The following is a 7,280-nucleotide window of genomic DNA, read 5'->3' as shown; positions in this document are numbered from 1 at the left end:
GGGTGAGAGGATTCACCAGAGACAGAGTGGGGAACAGAACAGGCAGACTGACCAAAGTACACTGCTGAGGGGAGCAGTGGGCGAGTCAGGAGAGGTGTGCTTCGCCATGTGGGTTGTTCCCTGGCTGGGGATGGAACTCATGCTGCAGTGCTCTAGATAGCTTTATAGACTGCATCTTAGCCACTTGTGCCACCAAGGAGGCCCTCCAGTGGAACTTTTTACCATGTTTTAAACTCTGATTGATCAAAAAGATGTACCATATTTTAAGTGAAATTTTCTTTAATACTTGTGGGATTGAGTAATTTTTATATTTTATAATTCCTTTCTTTTTTTTTCCTTTTCTTTATTGCTCAGTCATCTTCTTGCCCCTTATTCTTTCAGGTTATATTTTTCCTATTTGAATTCTAAGATTTCCTATTGTGGTAGTTGGCAAAATTTTTAAATTTCATATAGTATTTTTTATTTAATATTTGGGTTGCTCTGTTTCTAAACAGGCTCAGGTTGTATGTTATTCATGATGTTCTTTCTTGTGGCATTTAATTTTTAGTGTTCTTCTCCCTTCAAAAATACCTCTAAGCCAGCATTATACAAGTAGATTATTTAAATTAAATTTAAATCTATTTTGATAAGTAAAAAAATGAGATTTCATTAAATACAAAGCTTACTTTAGGGAGATTGACAGCTTTGTCATATCTACAATTTAAAAATTGTAGTATTTTAATCGAAGAATGTAGTTCATTATTTCAGTCATCAAAATCTTCTTTTATGTCTTTTTATCAGGTTGTCTTATTCTTCAGCAAGGTCCTGTCTATAGCATAAGTTTATTCCCAGTTACTTCTGTATTGTTGCTGTTATGAATGAATTTTTTTCCTATGTATTTTCTGTTGTAGTTATTGTCACATTTAATGAATATTCAGCCACCTTACACATGCTTCTATTAAGTACACAACTTTTTGATTGCTTTTGTTGGAGTTTTTGCCCTCTAGGTACATCACTTCCATCTTTCTCTCTTCGATTCACATATGAGTGCAGAACTGCTGACTAAGTGTGAGTTCAGATTAGTAGGAGAGCAGATCAGCATGTACTTCTGTCCTCAGAGGAATATGAGTGACTTTCCCCCATTGGTGACATTTCTGCTTGCCTTAGATGAGTCTGATCTGAAACCATAGTTGTCCAGGGTAGAGACAGAGACTACACAATCAAGGAACCATGGAAACAGGTCTCGTGGGAGGAGTAAAGCCATACAAAGCAAAGAGCACATGGAGGAATCTATGGCTAGTATGGCAGGCGGTTCAGCAGACCCAGGCTCTGAGCACTTGGGACTGGCTGGAGACCCTGAACTTCTTGCTCTGGCTCTTCTTGTTCCTGTCCTTGAGGAATATGGTAATGAAAATGGAAGAGCCCCAAAAGGAGGAGAGACTACAAGTGTATATGCTGTATGACAGGGTTCATGGAAAGGGGACAAAGTGGGATACCTAGAGAAAGGCCCAGTCTGCCCTTTGTGCCCAATGGTCAAGTGCCATTGTCTTTCCCCTCACTGCCCAAGGAAATTTTTCCTGATCCTTTTTGAAGGCACAGATTAGAGGTCCACCTTCTCTGCTCCCAGAAGGCCCAGGGACTCTGGTACAAAAGGTAATACTTTAGGGTAAACTTTCTAACTTTTCACCAGGACAGCTCCTGTAGGTGTTTACATCTGCTTTATGATTTAACTTTCATCCTGAAGTTCTACAGTATCGAACATTGTCTCTAGAATGCCAGATGGCTGAGAGCCAGCATAGTGGAGGACGTGACAGGTGCCTCACGTCTCCTGCATGGAGAGTGCAGCCCTGTGGGTTTCAGGCTGACTCTCCATGGGTGTGAGTAGTCAGTTATCTCCCTCACTTCTCACCCACAGTTCTTGGGAACTCACCTGTGAAACTGTCCTTTCTTCATCATGGTATCTTCTTTATAAGAAATTTGTGTTTGATTATGTAGATGACCAAAGTATATTCCTCTCACATATTTGGTCTTCATCCATGGTTCCTGGCTCACAACTCCCAAAAGACTTGGAATTTCCTATGTATTGAGAACGTTAAATGTGTCTCTTGTTATATTAATGAAGGCAACTTTTAGAATACACCTGAAGAGGGGACCTGGTGTCAAGGCAACCAGTCTGAATAGAGGGCAAGACTGAATGTCTCAAGCCTTGAGGGGAGGGGGTCTAGAGTTTAATTTCAATTGCCATTGGTCAGTGACTAAGCCAATCATGCTTATGAAGCTCCATAAAAACCCAAAGGAGGGGGGGTGGTTCAGAGAGATTTTATGTTGGGAAGTGTGTGGAGATTTGGGGAGAATGGCATACCCAGAGAAGACCTGGAAGCTCCCTGCTCTTTCCCCATACCTTGCCCTATGCATCTTTTCCATCTGGCTGTTGTTCAGTTAATATCCTTTGTAGCAAACCAGAGATCTAGTAAGTAAATATAAATAGGTTTCCTGAGTTCTGTAGCTTTTATAGCAAAATCTGAGAGGGCCCTGGCAACCTCTAATTTGTAGCCTGATGGTCAGAAGCACAGGGTATAACTGCCTGGGCTTGTGACTGGCATATGAAGTGGAGGGTGGTCTTGGGAGAGTGAGTCCTTAACCTATGGTATCTGGTTGTCCTCTAAGTGGAAACTGTCAGAATTGAATTGAATTCTCAGATATCCTGCTAGTATCTAAGAATTGCTTATTGGTATAAGGAAGCCTCTCTATATTGGAATCAGTTCCAAGAACACTAAACACTTGGCCCAGAATGTCCATCATAGATGTTTTACCTTTTCTTTGTGTGGGAGCTTTCATTCTGCAGAGTAAAAATATTTTTTTGAAATTACTTTGAGTGGGATTGAAGTTGTACAGTACATTGGTAGTTCGAATTGGTATTTTGGGTGGATTCCCTGCTACTGTGTCATCACTGAGAGCTCACGGTTGGCCATTGTGTTTCTATAAATGCAGGGGATAGTCTTTTTCCTTTCACCTGGGGTTTGCCCCCACATAAACCACAGTGACGCTATAATAACTTTAGGCATCACAGCAAAGATTGTGGTTACTGGGGTTATGCTTGTAATCTTTTCCCACTAGAAAGTGTATTTGCTCTTGAATTCAAAAATTCCTCTTTCCCAGACATTAACTTTTCCTTTTTTCTTTTTTACTTAAGAAATCCTCTGTTCCTAATTTAAAGAGATTTTATTGAAAAACACTGTTGAATTGCTGAGATTCTTCTGTACATATTTTTGCCAATTTTCCTGTTAGTAGGTATAATGCAAGGAACACAAGGTTGGGAGTTAGAAGACTTTGGATTCAAATCTCAGGTCAGCTGTGAGAGCTGGAGCAAGTTAATTCAGTAAGCTAAGCCTTAATTTCTTCATCTGAAAAAAAATGTTTATAATAGTACAAGCAAAAGTAACCTACTCAAACAGGCTAAAGACTGATCAGGGGTTCACCAGGAAGTATCTCACATGCTCCAAATGTGGGCATGCAGCTGGACCCCCAGGCCTGCTGGAATCAGGATGCTGAAACACTGGAAATGAGGGCCACCAAAGTTCAGAGTCCATTATGGAATAGCTGAAAACCTTTACCTAGGATTTGTTTTGAGATGCAAACTAGTTGGACGTGCATGCTCTTCTAAGTTTGGTTTTTTTGACTGGTGTCCTCCACCCTTCATTGGCCCTGAAGAGAACTCAATAATGAATTCCTATTTCTCATCTCTTCTTCTCTATTCATGTTCTGTCTGCAGAAAAGGATGAGAATTCCAATTCCAAATGTCCAGGGAAGAGTTATGATGGGTCCAGCTGTCAGACCAGTTGTGTTCATCTGGACCATTCACCAGTGACCAGGGGACAAACAGTATGTGAACCTGGTAGCCCCTATGGTGAAGTCATGGGTGGAATGAAGGGCATAGTGAGAGTAACATTTTTTAAGGGAGCTGCTGCCAAGATCATCCAAGTGTCCTTATATCTTAGAGTTGACTGGGACAGAATAGGAGTTCATCTGGGATGATGTGCAACATATCTTCAGGTAGCAAATGCAAACTTCTGGTTGTTTGTTCCATATCCTCCTGGTACCCTAGAAATAGAGCCTGTTTTCTTTTTAGTGGAAAATCAATTTGCATATTGAATCCATCTGTTAAAATTTCATTGGGGATTTGCACCTATATTTGTATCTGATAGAGAGCTATTTTTAATTATTTAAAATTTAATGTTGCAGGTTATAGATTTCTCTCTGTATTTACCTCATAAATTGAATTGGTTGACAAATAATGTTTTTGTATTGTTTCAAATGATTCATATGCTCTAAGGATTATTTATGTTTTCAAATTAAAAAGCAAAATCCCCCTAGGGGATAATAGATGCTACAATGGAGTGGGAGTCAGACTGCCCAAGACTTGATTTGGTCTTTGTCTCAATTTTCTTTGTGACCTTCCTTGGGCCTCTATAAAATCAGGGAGGACAGAACAGTTGGCTCAGATGTCTCCTTTCTCCACCAGCTCTTGCGTCCTCTTCCAATTGGCCTTTCTCAATGATCAGCCACTGGTCTTTGGGATTCTCTTTTTTCCTTAAGATTTATTTATTTATGCATACAGAAACTGGGGTGTAATCCAGAGGTGCTGGGGGTGAGAGGATTCACCAGAGAGAGTGGGGAGCAGAACAGGCAGATCTATTGAAATACACTGCTGAGGGGAGCAGCAGGCAAGACAGGAGAGGTCTGTGCTCCCTGTGGGTTAGCTCCCTGGCCGGCTGGCCAGGATCGAACTGGTGCTGCAGTGGCTAGAGATAGCTTGATAGTGCTGTCTTTAACCGCTGTGCCACCAGGGAGGCTCCTTGGGATTGTTTCTTTCAGCAGGCCCCTCCCTGCATATCTGGTGTTCTCTGGTGGATTTCTAACTAGTGTTTAACTCCACTATCACCTTTGAAGTGTTTGGTATTGTGTTCTGGTTCCTCCTTAGGTGCCCTCCAAAACACTATTTTTTATTTCCAAGGGTCGGAGCATACCTTGGCAGTGTCTTAGGGATTGATTTCTTGGTTCCCTGTAATGAGCTCTGGGAATGGCAAGTATCTTATCTGTCTCTGAGGGCACAGCATCCTTTTCTGGAAATTTTCTTCTCTTTTGACTTGTCTGGCATCAGGCCCTACCTTTAGTTCCCCTTTCCATCACCTCTAAAAGGGTCTGCCTCTGTCTCTTCCATCATCCAGGCTGACATGAACCACACTGAAGGCCCTTGTGGCCACATCCAGTCCTGACCTCTCTTCCAAGCCCCAGCTTAGCATATGCTTCTAATGGCCAGCAGAGAAGGGAAAATGCCAAGAGGCCCCAGGGTCAAAGAGAGGGGTCCTGTAAGAGGGTCCCGCTATTCATACCCTGTGCCTCACTCCATGTGGGAGGGAACATAACTGATTTCTGTAGTGATCTTCCCATGGCCTACTTCCCCCTCTGTAGCAACCTACCCCTTTCTGAATCAAAAGAAGGCTCTGGGATGGCTTCTTCCTTTAAAAGATTTTTCCTACTTTTAAAAATATCTATTTATTATAGAAAACTCAGAAAGTACAGGTAAGTTCAAAGGAAAAACAAAAATCTTATACTCCTCCCTCTCCTTGATTACCACTATTAACCTTTTATTCCATGTATATATAAATGCTTTTAAACCTAATTAGAAGTATACTGAATGAATATACTGTTTTATAACTTGCATTTTTCAATTGACCACATGGCATGAACATCTCTCTGTGTCCTCTCTGTGTCATTGTGCAGTCTTCTGCGTCATCATGTTTATGGGCAGCAAAGCATACACCTCTAGATGCACAAAAATGAATCTTGTGTTTGGGCATTAAGGTAGGTTCCAACTTGGCACTACTCTAAGAAATATTATAATAACAATCTTTATGAATGAATGATTCCTGATATTCCCCTTTACATTAATTCCTAATAAACCTATCAGCAGGAGTCAAAGATTAAGACTTGTTTGAGGTTTGTGGCTCATCTTGACGAGCTGCCCTTCATAAATGTTTTGCAGGATGTCAGACCTCAGATGTCAGACCTGCAGGATGTCAGAGCTCTCAGAAAGTGCTCACACTTTCTCCTGATCACTACCCTGCTTTTATAGCTTGATGTGATCTGGCCTGGCTAGTAGATGAGATGGCCGCTAGAAAAGGGGGTCTGGATTCTGGGTAGGTGAGAATAGTGATGGAAGTAGGATTCCAAATGAGTGAGTTGGGTTTTGTGGGGTGCTGTTGCTCCCAGGGATCAGCAGCCCTGTTGCATGTCTGGGAGAGGGGACACAGTCTCTAGTGGAAGGAGACAAAAAAATTAGTGGTGACATTCAGGCAGTAGCATCACATTTCACATAGGTGGCAGAGAAGGGCAGCATTTCTTCTCTCCTGTATTGCCTCTTGTGTCCTTTGCTTATTTGCATTTTTACTCTTGATTTGCTAGACCTGTTTTCTATTGCCTGTGGTATGCAAATTTTTTTTCAAGTTAACTGTCCTTTAAACTTTTTTTAATGGTGGTTTTAAAAGTGCATACATTTTAAATTTGCATGTATGAGATCTTCAGATCTACCAGTGTTTTCCTTTGTGGTTTCTGTTGTCTTTGTTGTGCTTAAAAAGATTTTCTTTACCCCTAGATTGTTTAAACATTCATCCATATTTTTTTTAATTATTTTTTATAGAGGCATGTTTTATTTATTTATTTATTTGTTTGTTTGTTTGTTTTTGTTTATACATGCACTGGGTACAGTCAGAAGCGCGGGAGGGTGAGAGAATTCACCAGAGCCAGAGCGGGGAGCAGAGCAGGCAGAAGGACCGAAGTACACTGCTGAGGGGAGCAGCGGGCGGCAGGAGAGGTCTGCGCGCCATGTGGGACCCTCCTGTGGTGGCTGGGGAGCAGCCGGGGATCGAACCGGCACTGCAGAGGCTGCAGGCAGCTTCGCAACCCAGCGCTCAACCGCTGCACCACCGGGGAGGCCCCACATCCATATTTTTTATTTTTTAAGATTTATTTATTTATTTATACAAGAACTGGGTACAGTCAGAAGTGCGGGAGGGTGAGAGAATTCACCAGAGCCAGAATTGGGAGCAGAATAGGCAGACTGACAAAGACATTGCTGAGGGGAGCAGCGGGCGTGGCAGGAGAGGTCTGCACGCCATGTGGGACCTTCGCCAGTGGCCGGGGATCGAACCGGCGCTGCAGAGGCTGTGGGCAGCTTCACAGCCCAGCGCTCAACCACTGTGTCACCAGGGAGGCCCCATCCCTGGATCTTTTTAAAAGAT

Source organism: Talpa europaea (assembly GCF_964194135.1).
Source record: "Talpa europaea genome assembly, chromosome: 13".
Taxonomy (NCBI): domain Eukaryota; kingdom Metazoa; phylum Chordata; class Mammalia; order Eulipotyphla; family Talpidae; genus Talpa; species Talpa europaea.
The sequence above is the reverse complement of the archived record's forward strand: the minus strand, read 5'-3'. Positions refer to the sequence as shown.